This window comes from Myxocyprinus asiaticus, chromosome 26 (assembly GCF_019703515.2).
Source record: "Myxocyprinus asiaticus isolate MX2 ecotype Aquarium Trade chromosome 26, UBuf_Myxa_2, whole genome shotgun sequence".
Taxonomy (NCBI): Eukaryota; Metazoa; Chordata; class Actinopteri; order Cypriniformes; family Catostomidae; genus Myxocyprinus; species Myxocyprinus asiaticus.
In genome coordinates, this window is record NC_059369.1 from 36559073 (window position 1) to 36579354 (window position 20282).

A 20282-nucleotide genomic window follows, 5' to 3' on the forward strand; every position below is an offset into this window, starting at 1 on the left:
TTTTTCTTCTGCTCCAAACTTACTGCAAACTTACTTCTCTGTCTGCTCATATGAACGTAACACATCATAAGAAAGTGTTTCACCGCTTTTCAAATGCACTTTGGATCGCATCATTTATATGTATAAATGTTTTCCATCTGAAAGGACTAAATGTTAAATGAAACAAATGACAATAAAATCCAAAGTAATCTCTTCAGTAATCAAAATACTTTTTGAATGTAACTGTATTCTAATTACCAATGATTTAAATAGTAACTGTAGTGAAATACAGTTACTTATATTTTGTATTTTAAATACGTAATCCCGTTACATGTATTCCGTTACTCCTCAACCCTGACACACACACACATACACACATTTATGAAACAGGCAATTCTCTTTGGATACTTTGTTTGTTATATTTTATTTCCGTTAAGATAATTGTAAAATTAGCTCAATCCTCTCAGTAGCAGGCTAGCAGCTAATTTGTCGGCGGCTGTGGAGCTCCTCTACTTTCTTAATGCAGGTTTTTGATGAATCACAGGCTGCAGCACCTCCCATAGCCCCACAGTCCCTATATGCCTTAAAAGTATCTACCCCGGACTAGGAGCTAAAAATGTCCCCTACAATGGCTTCGAGGAACTATAGTTCCTTAGGTGCGAAGGCGACGAAAAGCACTAGTTCTGGGAAAAGTACATAAAATGGGCTTTAGTACCACCAGTGGGAAAGGCCCTAAAGACATCTTGACTTAGTACTGCCTAGTTTCTTTGTATCAGTGACTATGAAGACACACTTTGACCTGCTGTGGTAAATCAGGCTCACACCCCTCACTATTTGCCCCAGGAGGGTGATTGGAATAATTGGCATGTTGATGAGCAGCCTACCGGTAAGTACTCCCCAAATGAGATTGCACAAAAATACACACACATTAATCAACCCATACTAAAGCAGAGCTTTTCCACAGTCAAAATCTGCATTCAGAACCAACTGTGGTTCTCAAACAATTTTGCTTCAAATCCCAGACTTTGCATTGTGTTGTCGACCCAACACAGTACTAAAATTGTTTATCTTACAACACTGTAACTAAAATGTCCTAAAAATCAAACAGTGAAATTTATTAATATTACCATTAACTGTTTAGGCCTAACACTTTGCAAAATTATTAACATAACTTGAATTTCACTCATATCATGAACTTGGCAGCCAATAATTACCACACAAAACATATTGTCGAAATCACAAACCATGTCTGCTTGCATGCATAATTTTGTTCATGGTTTTTGAGGATAAGTCGATAAGCCTGTATATATTTCTATCCTAACTATGCATGTGTTTATGGTTATTTGCATTTTATTATTTGCATCTAAAATTGTTACTTCACTGCTGCATTCAACCCTATCAGAACAGACCTGAGACCTATTTTTGGGTCCCAACCCACCACCAGGGGCAGGGTTATGATTTCTGAGACAACAGTCCAAGGGGGGGTTGGAGGGGGAGTTCTACCTTGTGTGATTTAGCATCTGACTAGTCTGCAAATTTGACTTGGCACAGGTTTTACACCGGATGCCCTTCCTGACATAACCCCCAGTGGCTGGGAGACTATATTTAATTTATAATATGATTAATATAATTAATATACTCCAATTTGACAATACAAAAATTACAAGGCAAAATGTATCAACATATATTTAAATGAATGAATGAATGAATGAATGAATGAATAAATAAATAAATAAATAATGAATGAAAAAGGAGTGCAAAAACTATAACTTCACTTACTTATATTTTGGAACCTAGTTGAATATTATTTATTATTGTCCAGTCATCTGTATTATACACATTTATTATTTTGATTATTTGTTTTAAACAATAGTAATATATTTATGTCATTTTTACATCACCTTCACCTATTTTGGATTTGATTTGTATAACTTTAAGCCACTTCAAATGTTGAAGTCTGTATGTCTGTTAAAACTGCTTCTACCCACCTCTAAAAAGTACAATTTAGATTTGACATTATTAAAACTATACCTAGTATGCAATACTTCACAAGTCATGGCAATACAATTATGCTGACCTGAAGCAGATTGCGATTACCATTCTACACTGACTTGAGCTAGAGATGAAATATGAATGTTGGCCAAATATTCTCCCAGGCCACTGGCATGTCTTGTAAGCAGTCTGTCAAGCCGGACTCCCCTGTGCCACTTGAAAGACCACTCACTCACTCTAAATCACCCTGTGCGCTTGTCACCACTCTGTAAGATTTACTGATCACAGATCCCATGGTATCCAGTGACCCAAAACAGCATCACACAAACCTGCATTAAATTCATCCAGCCCTGTCAATCCACATGCACTTTAGCACTCCCCGCTGGGCTCCAGAGTCAGCCACTGAAATTCCTCCTCATCCTACAGTGTAAGGCATGGCAGGGCAAGGGTCCGGTGGCTGGGGTGCCATTGTCCCACTGTGTAACTTTCTTGGCATATACGTATGTTGACCTGAGACCTAAGCAACTAGCTGTAGGGGTTCTGGTAAGGAACAAAGTTTTTTTTTTATTATTTATTTTTTTTATTGCTTGCAATGCAATCTTAGACTGCATTGATATAAAAGGTCTGCATTTTCCGTACTGTGATTCGTGTCTCCCAGTAACATGCAGTATGCAGCACTTCCTTTAATGTAGTGTTATACCATAATTTATCATCAAAAATAATGTTAAAAGAATAAAGTTTTCTACAAAGTACAAGAAAGAAATGCTTTTTAGAAAAGATTATTAGAGCTTATTCTATATTTTATATTGATTTCCTATTTGTATATTTGTTTAATTATTTATTTTTTATCTCCTCAACTGAAGTTGTGCCATTTGCCAGACTAAAACAGACGTGTATCTGCTTTTGCTTACAGACTAATCGCACAGTGAATACAGTAACAGTTGGTCTAAAGTTGTGTTGGGTAAGTTACTCGTAATTAATTACTAACTACTAATTACATCTTCTACAGTGTAATTATATTACTGTACTAATTACCCTGTCTGAAAAGTAATTGCATTACTTATTACTAATTACTTTCTAAAACCCTTATCAACCTCGACCAGATGAAAAATATAAGGATATACATGAAATTGTTCTTTTAATTCTTTCAAATAATCATATAAAATCAAATAAATTATTCATGAACTGGCCAAAGAATTTAAGCAGGCTGCATTAAATTAGAAAACATACATTTTAACATTAGATGTTAAATTAAAATTTTTTATTCACTATAGTTTTATATAGGATTGTTCTGTAGTCTATACAGTATTTAACACAATTACATCAGAAGAAACTGTAATTAAATTACTGAAAAATTAAGAGTAATCCCTAAATGTACTTTTGTCAATGAAAAAGTAATTTAATTAGAGTAATTAATTACTTAGTAATGCATTACACCCGACACTAGTCTAAAGTTAAGCTGCCGAAATTGGTCTGTTCTTGCTGAAATTCAAACCACTGCCCCAAGTTGCTGAAGCTGGAAGTGTTGTTGACAATATGGGCATGTGTGAGCTCAGTTTTCTGGGTGTCCACAGAGGAGCACCAAAAGTGAGTTGTATTTTTAGCTTTAAATGATGTATTGCAGTCCAGTGTTTCCCAAACGTTTTTGCCATAAGTACCCTTACAGAACCACCAATTCATTTGCCAAATTGTCTCTGTATGTAATGGCAAAAACATCATTACATTAACAAAAATAGCATTACATTGTTAAAACACAAATGTAATTGTTCAGCAAAAATAGTTCTTGGTAATCAGCTATTATGTTATTATTACTGATGGATTATTAACGAACAGCTTTCACAACAGTCAGATTTACAAAAGAAGCTTGTTTCTATATTTAATACACTTCAGATGTTTGTTTGGTGATTTACAGAAAGGAGAAATATTGACCAAGCACATCCGTGCTACTACGTTCTTACTGAAAAAGCAATAATTAATGCATGTTCCCTCTGGAGCATACTTTGATAAAATGCCTGCTGGCCCTGTGACATTTGTGTGGGTGTGTATTCTTAAGATGAATGCTGGCCATCATAAAAAGAAATGACCAGAGATATGTGCTTATAAGTAGGGAGGCCAAAAACAGTGTTTGAGAGAGAAAGAGAGGGAGAGAGAGAAAAGAGAGAGTGTATCTCTTTAGACCTCTGCTCTGCCTGAGGAGATTTTTTGTATTTCAATTTTATTATTATTTTAATGCAAATATAAAACCTAAAATATAACAATGATCAAGGACCTTATGTTTGATGTTTAGTGTGGGTGGGGGGGAAATGTCAACACTTTATAAACCTTTTTTTTTTTTTTTTTTTTGTGGGTCTGGACAGAAGGGGAAACTTAATTCTTTCAATTATTGTCTTACATTTATGCTGTATTTACATCCCATATGTGGATTATTTTTAGAACTCCTTTTTAGTAGTTTTATGTTCTTATGAAACTATTCCCTCTTAGTTATGCTCTTAATAAAATAAATGGTCAAAATAAAAATCAGTATTTAAAAAAAGAAATAATAATAATAATAATAATAATAATAATAATAAGCCTGTGTCCAGTTCTTTGCATTCCAGTATTTTAACAAAGTTATTGAGCATCTACAGTTAAATCAGAAGTTTACATACACTTAGGTTAAAGTCATTAAAAGTCTTTTTTTAACCACTCCACAAATTTCATATTAGCAAACTATAGTTTTAGCAAGTCGTTTAGGACATCTACTTTGTGCATGGCATGAGTAATGTTTCCAACAATTGTTTACAAACAGATTTTTCACTTTTAATTGACTATATCACAGTTCCAGTGGGTCAGAAGTTTACATACAGTATACTAATTAACTAGTTAACTGTGCCTATAAGCAGCTTGAAAATGATGTCAAGCCTTTATGCTATTAGCCAATTAGCTTTGGATAGGCTAATTGGAGTCAATTGGAGGTGTATCTGTGGATGCATTTTAAGGCCTACCTTCAAACTCAGTGCCTCTTTGCTTGACATCATGGGAAAATCTAAATAAATCAGCCAAGACCTCAGAAAAAAAAAAAATAATAATTGTGGATCTCCACAATTCTGGTTCATCCTTGGGAGCAATTTCCACATGCCTGAAGGTACCACGTTCATCTGTACAAACAATAGTACGCAAGTATATACACCATGGAACCATGCAGCCATCATACCGCTCAGGAAGGAGATGCATTCTGTCTCCTAGAGATGAACGTAGTCTGGTGCAAAAGCGCAAATCAATCCCAGAACAACAGCAAAGGACCTTGTGAAGATGCTGGAGGAAATGGGTAGACAAGTATCTATATCCACAGTAAAACAAGTCCTATATCGACATTTAAAAGCCAGACTACAGTTTGCAAGTGCACATGGGGACAAAGATCTTACTTTTTGGAGAAATATCCTCTGGTCTGATGAAACAAAAATTAAACTGTTTGGCCATAATGTCCATTGTTATCTTTGGAGGAAAAAGGGTGAGGCTTGCAAGCCGAAGAACACCATCCCAACCGTGAAGCAGGGGGGTGGCAGCATCATGTTGTGGGGGTGTTTTGCTGCAGGAGGGACTTGTTCACTTCACAAAATAGATGGCATCATGAGGAAGGAAAATTATGTGGAAATATTGAAGCAACATCTAAAGACATCAGCCAGGAAGTTAAAGCTCGGTCGCAAATGGGTCTTCCAAATGGGCAATGATCCCAAGCATATCTCCAAAGTTGTGGCAAAATGGCTTAAGGACAACAAAGTAAAGGTATTGGAGTGGCCATCACAAAGCCCTGACCTCAATCCGAAAGAAAATTTGTGGGCATAACTGAAAAAGCGTGTGCGAGCAAGGAGGCCTACAAACCTGACTCAGTTACACCAGTTCTGTATGGAGGAATGACCAAAATTCCAGCAACTTATTGTGAGAAGCTTGTGAAAAGCTACCCAAAATATTTGACCCAAGTTAAACAATTTAAAGGCAATACTACCAAATACTAACAAAGTGTATGTAAACTTCTGACCCACTGGGAATGTGATTAAAGAAATAAAAGCTGAAATAAATCATTCTCTCTACTATTATTCTGACCTTTCAGATTCTAACTGATCAAAGACAGGGAAAGTTTTCTACTATTAAATGTCAGGAATTGTGAAAAACGTCATGGTTACTTGTGTAACCTCCGTTCTCTGATGGAGGGAACGAGACGTTGTGTCGATGTAGTGACACTAGGGGTCACTCTTGGGAGCCCAAGACACCTCTGGTCTTTGATAAAAGGCCAATGAAAATTGGCGAGTGGTATTTGCATGCCACTCCCCTGGACATACGGGTATAAAAGGAGCTAGTATGCAACCACTCATTCAGATTTTCTCTTCGGAGCCGAACGGTCATGCTCACTGAGCTGAATTCTCACGACTGTTCATTCACCTCATCACCAGCTTGAAGTGTTTTCTGTCTGAACTAACACGTGCTTGTCCTGGATCAACGGCCGAAACCTCCACAAGGCGAGCAGAATTGCCAACAACTTGAGGCAGTTGATGTGCCAATGCAGTCGCGAACCCGTCCAGAGGCCGGCGGCTGCGTGCCCATTACAAACAGTGCCCCAGCCCATTTTGGAGGCGTCTGTCATGACCACGATGCGCCTGGAGACCAGTTCTAGAGGAATGCCTGCCCGTAGAAATGAGAGGTTGGTCCAAGGGCTGAAAAGACGGTGACAGACCGGCGTGATGACTATGCAATGTGTCCCATGGCGCCATGCCCATCTCGGGACTCGAGTCTGGAGCCAGTGCTGAAGCAGCCTCATATGCATCAACCCGAGCGGGGTGGCCACCACCGAGGATGCCATATGCCCCAGGAGCCTCTGAAAAAATTTCAGTGGAACCGCTGTTTTCGGTTTGAACGCCTTCAAACAGGCCAGCACCGACTGGGCACGCTCGTTCGTAAGGCGCGCCATCAAGGAGAATGAGTCCAACTCCTAAACCGAGAAAAGAGATGCTCTGAACCGGGAGGAGCTTGCTCTTTTCCCAGTTGACCCGAAGCCCTAGTCGGCTGAGGTGTGAGAGCACCAGGTCCCTGTGTGCGCACAACATGTCTTGAGAATGAGCTAGGATTAGCCAGTCTGGGCGGCCATGAGACAGGTGTCGTCTGCTTCCTGTGGTGGGCTCCACGCTGGGGCCGGGCCGAAGGGGCGGGCTGCAGCAGAGCCGGTGCAGTCACCGCTGGGGGACACCCTTGGTGATGAGTAGACGGGGTGCGGGATCTTGAGCCGCACCGGGGCAGGATATGCCGGCTAGAATCCGTCTTCTGCTCCAACGTCAGGAACTGCCGGGCAAAGTCCTTGACGCTGTCGGCGAATAGGCCAGCCTGGAAGATGGGGGCAGCAAGGAATCGTGTCCTGTCGGTCTCGCCCATCTCGACCAGGTTGAGCCAAAGATGGCGCTCCTGGACCACTAATGTGGACATCGTCCGCCCGAGAGACCGCGCTGTGACCTCCGTCGGAGGGCGGAGGCGGCTTGTCCAGCGGCACCGTAGGCCTTGGCCATCAGAGACGACGTAAACCTACAGGCCTTGGACGGGGGCTTCGGGTACCCGCGCCAGGTGGCAGCGCTCTGTTGGCATAGGTGCACCGCGAACGCCTTTATCCACCGGGGGATTGCCGAATAGCCCTTGGCCACCCCACCATCGAGGGTAGTGAGGGTGGGAAAGCTGAAAAGATCAGGACCAGGCAGTAAAATGTACCTCCCATGACCTTGTCAGCTCTTCATACACTTGCGCTGCGAGCCCAGGAACCAATCATCGAGCCGCGAGGGTTCAGGGAAGAGCAGAGGGTTCCACTCTAGCCGACGCTCGCGGCTGCCCGGGAAAGCATGTTGTCATCTCCGCGTCAGCCTATGACTGGGCAATCGTCCCCAAAGGGAGGAGCCCAGCTGAGGCTTCCTACTGGATGAGCCCGCTCTCCGATGCTGCGCTCGAGAGCTCATCACTTTCGCGGGCTCTGAATAAGAGGTCGAACTCACCGTGAGATGAGCCGGCGGACTCATCTGGAAGCCCGATCAGGGCAGACGAGCGTGCTGGGGAATGGGAGGTCCGTGGGGGGATACCCGGCGGTGGCGGTCCAATTGGGGTCCCCAAATCACCCCCAGTGCTAACCGCGCTGGCCATATACCCGTGGGTAAAAGGACCGAGGCGGGGAGCCTCTGGGGTGGCTTGCTTTCTTACGGAGGCAAGCCGCGACCGCATCGTTGCCATGGACATGTCCTCACAATGAGAACATGACCATCCACGAACGCTGTCTCCGCGTGAGCAGTGCCCAGATACGAAAGACAGTGATCGTGACCGTCAGAAGGCGAGAGATAACGAGCTCAACCAGGAATAACACACAGTCGGAAAAGCATCTTTAGAAAGATGCGTCTTTAAAAAGACGTTCCGTGTGTGCCGCTCTTTTAGAGAAATATACTCTTTTAGAGAAATATACTCTTTTATTTCTGCCGAAGCACCCAGGGGCATTCTCTGCATTGCACCAGTGCAGAGGGGGGAGAAGCAGCTGAAATGCGCCGTCAGATCCAGCAGAGGTGAATGAACAGTCATGAGAATTCAGCTCAGTGAGCATGACCGTTTGGCTCCGAAGAGAAAATCTGAATGAGTGGTTGCATACCAGCTCCTTTTATACCCGTATGTCCGGGGGAGTGGCAAGCAAATACCACTCGCCAATTTTCATTGGCCTTTTATCAAAGACCAGAGGTGTCTTGGGCTCCCGAGTGTGACCCCTAGTGTCACTACATCGACACAACTTCTGTGAGTGAGTGACAGATAGGGAACTGAGTTTAAATGTATTTGGCTAAGGTGTATATAAACTTCTGAATTCAACCTGTAAGGATATCAATTCAGGCCAAGAAGCTGCAGTCAGATGTAAAAAAGTATTTTTCTGCCTGGCTCTGCTAGCTTTGTAAATTATACTTTACAAATGTTCTATAAGCAATCACATTTGCATTTAACCTCAATACATACTGTATATCCTATTTTCTAAACAATTCACTCTGTATATCCATATTAGGGCTAGGCAATGTTTTCACTTTGCAGCTAACTATTTGGGTTTTCACACTGTGTGTAACTCTGGGTTAACATCTTTTTAAACCCCAGGTTAAGGCCATACAGGAATAAAGCAACGTTTCAGGCTTGAAATTTTGCAAGGGGGTTAGCAGTAGCACTACTTCAACTCTGGGTTTTGAATCCTGCTACTCTGAATTGCAGTGCAAAAGGTAAACAGTGTGAAACAACATGATGCTAGAATGTTTCAGCGAGTTGTATGGATTACTGTTATGCTTCCTTTATATGCTTTTTAGACCTCCAAATTTCTGGCCACCATTCACTTGCATTGTATGGACCTACAGAGCTGAGATTAAAAATCTTCTTCTAAAAATCTTTATTTGTGTTCAGCAGTAGAAAGAAAGTCATATACATCTGAGGGTGAGTTACAGATGAGAGAATTTTCACTTTAGAACTATCACTTTAATAATGTATGAATGTGTTTGCATTTTACAACAAAATATCAAACCAAGTGGCAATTATTTTAAATAAATATAGCACACATGCACTTTTTCATGTCCATTTTCAGAAATTACAGATAAGGTGATTTATTTTGTACGAAAAGCAGGGTCATGCTTTGCGATTCAATATCAAAATGACCTCAATGCACTGAATGTTTCTCTCTTGTTCATGATGTGCAAAAGATTGTGTGACATCCCACACGTTAAAACCCTCATCATGCAGATCACACCACTGAGAGAAAACAGGCATAATGTCCTGGGACTGATGAATCATAGGATATGCTGTCAGAGTGACATGTGGCATCTAAAAGACACAGGCCGGGGATTTTCAGACTGGCTGAGAAACAACAGTGACATTTAAACTCTATAAAAGAGTCAGGACTTATATGTGTTAATGTAAAGGGTAGCTGAAGACTCATCCGCCAATGAGAGAGAAGATTTAAACCTGTCAGTCATCACCAGCCCACGTTGCTGTTCCACACATTCCCCTTTGCTAGGTGAGAGAACGAGTCAGTGTCTGGTGGGATACAAAACAGAATTTGAAAGTGTTTGTTTGGCTGTAAATACAAGCTTTGCTTTTTGTGCACACACAATTTCATATTGGTCATACTCCCTATAACTACCCCAGTCTAAAGCAATTAAGTTGAGACCGGTCAAGCTAGGGTTTAAGAAGAAGAAAAGTAAAAAACAAAAACAAATTAACAGTATCTTCAAACACAATTCCAGCCACAAAAGGCATTCACATTGGTACGAGTTTGTGAGGAAAAAGCTGCAAGAGTTGCAAAGTATTCTAGGGGAGACCAGATTTTTTTTTTTTTTTTTTTTTTTTTTACATTTTCTTTAATAACTCTCAGACAACTACTAATCTGCCCGCCATCTTTTGGTATAACAAACATTTGTATTTGCCAATAATAATTGTATTTTCAAACTAATTACATTGAGAAAGACTTTGTCATAATTTTGCATTTAATACAAGTCAAAATGTTACAACTGCCCAGTCTGGTTGGCAATAGAACATTGTAACAGTGGTTGGGGCAATCGTTACACACAAAGCAGGTGTGTGATCCACCAGACAGAGTATGAGTGCAAGTGGAAAGATAAAATGTCCCAACACGAGAACCCTGTTGGAGTGATGAATCAAAACGCTCTCATGCCACAGATCACGGAAATATGGGAGAAAATAAACAGACATATCTGGTATAAAGCTGCAGTCCTTAGTAAACAAACTTTGTGCATCCATGATGATGATGATAGGTGTCAGTATAATGTCCAAAACCACTAGTACTATTGGAAAGAATACGAGCCAGCTAAAAACTTACAGAGTGCGCCTTTCAATATGTAATTTATTAGATTTACTGATTTTTGTATCATACTTCAATGGAAATTATTGGCCTATTTGTTACAGCTGACTGTTAAATGAGACATTGTAACGCATGTTCTGGACTCTTAATTTGAAATAATGTTTTAGTTCCTGGTCTTGTCTAAGTTTGTTGTTCCCCTCTGATTGTTCCCCAGGTGTTTCTTGTTAACCTTGTTAGTCCCTGTGTATATACTGACCTTATGTGCTCTCTTCTTTGTCACAAAAAAATAAATAAAATAGAAAAATAAAAAAAAAATGTTTAGTACTCTAAAGAGGCATACAGTTGAGTTGTTTAATATTTGCATTTGTGGTATGTGTTGACAGGGTTAAGAAGAAGGTTTTTTTATTTATTTAATTTTTTTGCATGTGCACTCATGTGTGTGTCCCGAGGGGGGAGGCAACCCCGTTATTTCGTAGCTATGGCCCAGATTACGGTAGATTTCATCATGTTCTTATCGACTGGCATTTTCCTCCTCTACAAGTGTTTGATTCTAGTGCCCAATGATAGCACCCCCTGTTTCTTTCTCTGCATGCCAGTCAGTCAGTGTCAGAATGTCTCTCTATCTACAGTACCAACACCCCCCCCCCCCCCCCCCCCCCGCCATCATCTTTATAACCTCTTCTTATCTCTTACTTTGTGGAGGGAGGATGGCTTCTATATGAGTCACCAGTGCCCTCTCTAGGATCACAAAAATAATAGGACTGTAAAAACAAGACAGGCGTAGTAGCAGTAGTGGCTGCTGTTGCTGCCAATTAACCTGTATGACTCATTAGGCTGCAACATTTGAACAAAAAGCAAGCACAATGAAGAAGAGTGCAAAGGGGAAGGAAGGAGGGGCAGAGTGTGAAGAGAAAGAGATTACTTTTTTCTTCTTCTTTTTTTTTTTTTTTTTTGAACCAGCTAATCAAGTTTTCTGCTTTTATTTTTAAGAAATATTCTGTATTACATCATTTTCAAATAAATATTTTCTGTGGTATTGGACAAGATGCCATTATGCTGTTGAAAATGATTTTTCATACATTTTTTATATAAAAATAAATAAATAAAAAGAATGTGTAAAGTAATGAATCCTGTCATTTTTAATTTTACAAACTGGTTATATTTCTGTAGAACACAAATGGAGATTTTTTTTTTATTATTATTATTTTCAAATCTTTACGGAGCTTTTATCTATACAATCATAGTTCAGTGACAATGACCTAACTCCAAAAATGACCCTAAAACACCAGAAAAAAGGTCCATATGACTCCAAGTCTTCTGAAGCCACACAACAGCTTTGTCTGAGGAACAGGATGACATTTAGGTAATTACTGAGACATATGCATATTAGGGATTCACCGATATGAATTTTTTTGGCCAATACAGTACAGATTTTAACAAATAACTGTATGCCAATACCGATATCGATATTTTGTCACACCTTATTTTGTCACCCCAACCAAATTTTGTCACGGCCGGCTTCCAAGAACCCATGAATGTCATCAAAGCGCCCCTGAGACAGGTGACCCAGGGTCGATGAAACCCACTGCATTGGAGCTGGTCGTAAGACCACTCCATCCCCCGGTGGAGGGCTGGGCGGAGAATCTTTTGTTGCCTTTTTATTTGATTTCGCCGCATGCCCAAGTGGCTGCGGTACCCAACAGTTCAGCAAAAGAGTGATCTCCTCCTTCCCTGGGTCACACCCAGTGTGCGCAGTCATCATCACGACCACCGTCCACCTTTTTTCCCTTGCAGGATTGGTGCTCCAGCAGCGGTCTCCCCGCCCCTGCGTGCCCAGCTGCGGCACACATCCGCTCCCGATGTGACAGTCTCCACGGGTTGCGAGGACAGGCCTCTTACTCCCCCGTCCCAGGCTGTTCCGGGGGTGGTCACAAGAAGCCAGGTAAGTGCTTCGATGTCCCTAGACTCAGCACGGCCACGACATGGTGTGGCACCGCAGGCTCCGCCCCGCCGCAAGGCCCCACCTGCCGGTACGTCCGACGATGTTGTCTCTTTGGTCTCCCTTGCGAGGAACTTGGATGCGTGGCTTGCGCTTTCCAATCCATCGCGATGGCTGGTCCAGACTGTTCGACTCGGCTATGCGAATCAGTTCACCAGACGTGAAGGACGAAAATGCTGCTACCTTGCGCGCGGAGATCGCTACCCTCCTACGGAAAGGTGCGATAGAACCTGTCCCTCTGGCCGAGATGAGGAAGGGGTTTTACAGCCCCTACTTCATAGTACCGAAAAAAAGGCGGTGGGTTGTGGCCAATCTTAGACCTGTGAGTACTGAACTGTGCTTTACACAGACTCCCATTCAAGATGATGATGCAAAAATGCATTCTGGCGAGTGTCTGGCATCAAGATTGGTTCACAGCGGTAGACCTGAAGGACGCGTACTTTCACGACTCGATTCTACCTCGACACAGACCCTTCCTGCGGTTTGCATTTGAGGGTCAGGCATATCAGTGCAAGGTCCTCCCTTTCGGCCTGTCCTTGTCCCCTTGCGTTTTCACGAAGGTCGCAGAGGCAGCCCTTTCCCCGTTAAGGGAAGTTGGCATTCACATTCTCAACTATCTCGATGATTGGCTAATCCTAGCTCACTCTCGGGACATGTTGTGTGCACACAGGGACTTGGTGCTCTCACACCTCAGCCGATTAGGGCTTCGGGTCAACTGGGAAAAGAGCAAGCTCCTCCCGGTTCAGAGCATCTCTTTTCTCAGTTTGGAGTTAGGCTCAGTCTCATTGACAGCGCACCTCACAAACAAGCGCACACAGTCGGTGCTGGCGTTCAAACAAAAAACAGCGGTTCCACTGAAACTCTTTCAGAGGCTCCTGGGGCATATGACATCCTCAGCGGTGGCCACCCCGCTCGGGTTGATGCATATAAGACTGCTTCAGCACTGGCTTCAGACTTGAGTCCCAAGACGGGCATGGCACCACGGGACACATCGTGTCAGTCCACGCTGGTCTGTCACCGTCTCTTCAGCCCTTGGACCGACCTCTCGTTTCTACGGGCAGGTGTTCCCCTAGAGCAGGTCTCCAGGCACGACAGACACCTCCAAAATGGGCTGGGGCGATGTTTGCAATGGGCACGCAGCCACCGGCTCATGGACGGGCCCACGGCTGCGTTGGCACATCAACTGCCTCGAGTTGTTGGCAATTCTGCATGCCCTGCGGAGGTTCTGGCCATTGATCCAGGGCAAGCACGTGTTAGTTTGGACAGACAACATGGCAACGGTAGCATATGTCAACCGCCGAGGTGGTCTGCGCTCTCGTTGTATGTCACAACTCGCCCGCCGTCTCCTCCTCTGGAGTCAGCAGCACTTCAAGTCGCTGCAAGCCACTCACATCCCGGGCAACCTCAAGACTGCAACGGACATGCTGTCACCCCTTTTAGGGACCAGGTGTTGAACCTGCGAGTGCTGCCCCAGGAGGAGGCAGACACAGCCCTGTCGTTGCTGTGTCCGGTGTGCGCTTTACGCATCTATATGGATCACACGCAGAGCTTTAGGATCTCTGAGCAGCTGTCTCCAAGCAAAGGATTGCCCACTGGCTCATTGACGCCATAGCTATGGCATATCACGCCCAGGACGTGCCGCCCCTGGTAGGGCTACGAGCCTATTCTACCAGGGGTGTAGCGGCCTCCTGGGCCCTGGCTAGGTGTGCCTCTCTAACAGACATTTGCAGAGCAGCAGGCTGGGCAACACCCAACACCTTTGCAAGATAGGGAACGTCCTGGTTACTTGCGTAACCTCCGTTCCCTGATGGAGGGAATGAGAAGTTGTGTCCCTCCTGCCACAATCCTGAACTACCCGCTGAAATGGCCGGACCTTGTCTCGGCTCCTCAGCATAAAACCTGTATGAGTGGTTGCATACCAGCTCCTTTATACCCGTATGTCCGGGGGAGTGCAAATACCACTTGCCAATTTTCATTGGTCTTTTATCAAAGACCAGAGGTGTTTTGGGCTCCCAAGAGTGACCCATCAGGGAATGGAGGTTATTTAAGTAACCAGGACGTTTTTATTAGACCCAAGCACTGGAAATGGTAATAAAACAGTGTGGGTTGAGGAAAAAGCTTGATTCTTAAGCTTTATATTAACTTATTCCAGTTGGACAGAGCCACTTTACAATGCTGCTGAATTTATTCAACATGAAAATTGACCCTATTTACTTTTTTGTGGAATTGAACTGAGGTTCGGACAAAGCAATTGAACCAAATGAGAAAATGAATTGTTTTGGGGTGACCTCTGTATCAAACGCTGCTAGCCATGCAAGGAGCCAAGGTTGGCATTCAGCTGAGCCAACACAAACCACTGAGCGAGGGACACCTCAGCATCTTCATCACCAAACATTTTTGAAATGACCTCCATCTGGTTTCTGTTATGAGCCCTCCACTCCTTGTACACCCATATTGCCTGATCTCAGTTATACCACTGGCACTCTACTTTGATGGAATGCTCAATGGTCTTTAACTCAAGAGACCCGTTTTCATTTGTTTTTGTTGTTGTTGTTGTTTTCCTCTTCCTCTTACTGTGCTGTCTCAGGCAGGCTTCAGCCTGGATCAAAGCAGATGGCAGATTGTCATAATTATATCTATGAGTCCAAAGCTCAGCAGAGTGAGAAAAGTCTGGAGTCTGTCACTGAACATCCCCTCCGAGCAGCAATAGACATCTACAGCTGCTCCCATCCTTTCCACCACCCCTGATTTAAAGGCTTATGGTGGCCCCTTTGACTTTTTAAGGACTGTGGTAGAATTTGAAATCTATAAATGTTGCGTTTAAAGGCCCATGTACGATCCTCCAACTATATGGCTCAAATACAGAGTGAGAGAGCCAAGTTGTGGGATGTGTAACACTTCACCAGAGAGCTTAAAATTGCAGAGTGCTGGACTATTAAAGCCTCAGCAGAATATCCTATGTTGCTAAAGGCATCATGAGGAACTGGCACATATTGCAGGCAATAAAGCTACTGTGAAAAGGAAAGTTAAGCCACATGAGGACCAAAGGACATCCTAGAAATGTTTTCAGAAGGGGAGTTTGTTAGCTGCATAATTCTAATCCATTTTTATGGACCTTTTTTATTTCCGTTTTCTCCCTGTAGGTCACTGTTTATTTTACCAAATAACCTGAAGGAAAAAGCATGGAGAAAATGAAGAACTGAACTTGTGAGAACAAGGGGGTTAAGGTTTGGCTGGCTAGCTTCGACAGTTAGCCCCTGCTGGTAGACAACCTGCCAATGGCAATTTGCTGGTAAAAACGTGTTTTAAAAACGTGTTTTTTACATTGATGCCCAATCAAAAGTAGCCTTGTATGTTAATTTATTTATTTATTTATCTGGATCAGTCACATGTAAGGATGTGAATGATTGATTAATCTATAATCGATTCATTTTCATTAATAATTTGATCGATTAAGCTTAATGATCACCGATTAATTAATTTCAGGACAAATGCGTTCAGTAATCATGCCAGCAGAGGCTGATAAGGCCACTAGAGGGTGCTTGTGCTCTGCACGTCAAGTCTTTTATGCATCACAGAAGAAGATGAAGCAGGCTCAATGTAAACAGTGTTGGAGCGTTTCTCTATAAATGAACATTATTTTTTCTGCATACACCATGATAGTGTGTTAGAGTACAACATGACAAGCGCTGTTGGTCTGCTGGTCTCCTTGTTTCATCCCAACCTTCAATTATGTCTGTGACCACCAGGAGAGCACATTCAGCTGACATCTCACCAGCACCAGAGAAACAGTGTTATGTAGGCTACTGTGTTATGATTTGACTTAATTTCAAATAAATAAAAAATAAGTCCAAAGGTCCGAAATATTATTAATTAATAAACTCAAATATGTATACAAGTTATATATACTTAATACAAACAACAACAGAGCCCAAGTCAACAGTATAGTCCACAGAAGGGCTGCCGATAAGGGGGGACAACTGGTCCTTTTGTCTTGAGGGGGTGGGCGGGGGGTTCCATATTGTATAGCACATCTAAGCGCGTTGCAGGAGACATAGATATAAACACGGAGACAGCGCGCAATATTGAAAGCAACTGGGGCAGCACATGTTGATGGAAGAATTGTTTTGTTAGTCGGACAGCTAACTGGAGGGGGGCCCGCTGAATTCGTTTTGTACCAGGCCCAAGAATACTGAAGCCCTGGTCCAGAGTGATGGCATGGTATTGATTAGCAGGAGTGTGATCCACCAGACAGTTAGAACAGAATGAGTGCAAGTGAAAAAATATAAATGTCCAAACAAGTAGTCATGAAACAAACCAGCTACTACCTGCAGCTCTTTCCACACTGATCACGGATAAATGCCGCCACATCAAACGGCAAGCACGAGTACATGGAGGTCTACAGCTGGGAGAGAGCTGGCGAGTTGCAGCTGCACAGTTATAGTGCAGTGCGCAAAAACACAAGTGTTTTGGGATTAAATCCAAGAATGTCCATAATAGGGATGTGTGCAGTATGAAATGCAGAAAAACAGACTAAAAGTAACTAAACACAAAATAAACAAACATCTTCAGTGTAAAGCAACAGCAAAAAAAACTTCTAGTATCCTGTCAGAGAGCTAGATCAAGACAAAGGGACCCAAAAGCAGAGGAAAAGTTCAAAGGACTTATTTACAATAAATGATAATGTTAACTGTGCTGGTGATAAAATAGAGATCCCGGCACTGGCTGCTGTAGTGGGAAGGAGTTTTGTGAATATGTATGCATTGTGGAAGTCAGGAGCAGATCCGTAGGAATCCTCCGTAGAAGCGTAGTGAAGTGCAGAGAATAACGGCCAGCAGATTTGAATGTAATCACATTCCCGACACACGGGCAGAGATGGGTTTAAGTAGGGAGTGAATAAGAGGAGAACCAGGTGTTGCTAGCATGCTAATTAGTGGCATGATCAGCGTTCCCCTGGGAACAATCAATGTTCCCATGGAAACACTGATCATACATGCCGGCTTTGCCTGCGAAACATGAGGGAGAGAAAATAACAAAACACACAGAATAAACCGACAAACTCACCGGAGCCGTGACATATCCAAGATGGTGTCAGTATAGAGTCCAAAACCAAAAGTACTACTGGGACCGATGGAACGAGTTAGAGCCAGCTAAAATCTTACTAAGTGCTAGGGCTGCTCAATTATGATAAAAATCATAATCACTATTATTTTGGTCAATATTGAGATCACAATTATTTAAAATGATTACTCATTGAGTTTGGAAACATCATGCATTTATTGAGCTTAAAAAACAAATTTTTTTTTATTTTTAACAGGATATTTCCTTGAACTTGAAATGTGAGCTGCACTGGGTAGGGGAGGAGGTTATTGTCATATGACAATTATTTTATTTTACGTATGGTAGTCAAATAAAGGGAAGCCTCAATTGCCATCATTTACAGCAGGGGTGCTCACACTTCTAAGGAATGAGATCTACTTTTTTTATCGTGTTATTGCAGCATGATCTACCATGTACAATAAAGGCTATACATGATCACAATACCAAAATTTCAGTAGTCGGTTGTAAAATTTGATGATTCTCAATACCAGCTTCAAAACCACAACAAACAATAACACTAACTAACATGTTAATTATGGAAGAATGGTTTCAAGTTCTTAAGTAATTATGCAAGACTAGTAAACAGTCAATAATAAAATAACAATACAAAACAGCAATGAATACACTGTAAAAAATTTACTGTAGATTTTACAGGAATTAGCTGGCAAAAAAGTTGCCAATAAAGTCCTGTAAAAATGTTGTTAATTGCTGTAAAATGGATTACAGTATAATACTGCAAAGCAAGTATTTTCAGTTAATTGTTGTATGTGAAATACAGTGCTTTGTTGGTTTTTTACAGTAATATAAAATTAAACTTGTATTATATGTTACAGTAATTTTTTTGTAATTCCACTAAATTACAGTATTTAGCTGGCAACTACAGTTGCCAATAAAATCCTGTAAATACACCAAAAGCCAAGATTTTGTTGTAACAGTTTTACATTGAAAATGCTGTAAAGAATGATTTCTACAGTGAACTGTAATCTATTATTTACCAATATATTGATGTAAATATATTAGAATGAAAACTATTTAAATTTCTTTACAAATTAATAAAATCAAATAAAGTCAAAGCTGTTGTAAAAAAAAATATTAAAACTGACAGAAAGCATTGTAAGACTTTTACTGTTTTTTTAACCGCTTAATAGAAAATCTTATCAAAATCACAGTCACAGTTTAAATCTTGTTAAAACTCACTGTAACTCTAGCTTTTTTAAAGAAAAAATAATATATATTTTGTGATAAACAACATTATGAAACATATGCTGTGCTTATCTTCCATTAAACCCAGAATATTCCATCTAAAAACAACTTTTAAACAATGTTTTTAAGTTGACCACCTTTTGGCAGTGAACAAGATCTTAGTGAAGATAAAAAATGTTAGAATGTAACTTAAAAACATGCATGTAATAAAACAAGTGTCTTTTAACAGAAGTCTCCTTCTGTACACAGCAAGTCGTGGTTTTGATACATATGTAAACTTACATGCTTAACCACTCAAAGTCCATTAATTTTCTGAGAAGAGTACACTCGTGAGGGTTGACTGTGTTGTTCCTCTTCTCTGAGACCTTTCCGCTTTTTTGCCTCCAACCGTTGTTGTGGCTGTCTTGGTGCCAGTGGGTGGGTTGATTCCAACAAAACATCTGCACAAAGATCAGTCACAAAAACACAAGCAGAAGCTTTAGGATAGTGTGCAGAACTGAATTAAACTAAACAAAAACAAAAATTGAGTACCACTTTACAATAAGCACTACTGCACTAATAATGTATTAAGTAGTTAACATGCACACTTATATTTAAATACATTTTGTTACCTTTGAACAAATTCAAGTGTGCAGGATGCCTCCTCCTGGTACACCAGGTTGAAGATGTAATAAGATGAAAACAAAGCTGCAAATCCAGCCGCAAATTGGAGTGTGAATTCACAACCACCTCACCCTCAATACTCAGCATCCACTGGGTCGCAGTGAGAATTTCACCTAAAATTAATAAATATTAGCAATACTTTATTAAAAAAAAAAAAAAAAAAAAAAAAAAACTAAAATACAACAGTCAAAGTTTATTAAATAATTTACAACAAATTTCAGAACATTGTACACTACCTAAGACAATCAGTCTGGGAGAGTCTGGAAGCATCAACATTTTCTCCACAGCAGCTGCTGTTGCAGACACCTACAAGAAATAAAAAAATGGAAAAAATGTTGATACTTTAAATGTATTTACATATATGAGATCAAAATACACCCCCACAACACACATTTTTTTTACACTACATATGACTTACATCGGTCTGAAGAATGAGTGCTTCAGGTTTCTCTTTGAAGTGTGATAGAAGCAGAAGGACCACACATGGAATGAAACAAGATGCTCCAC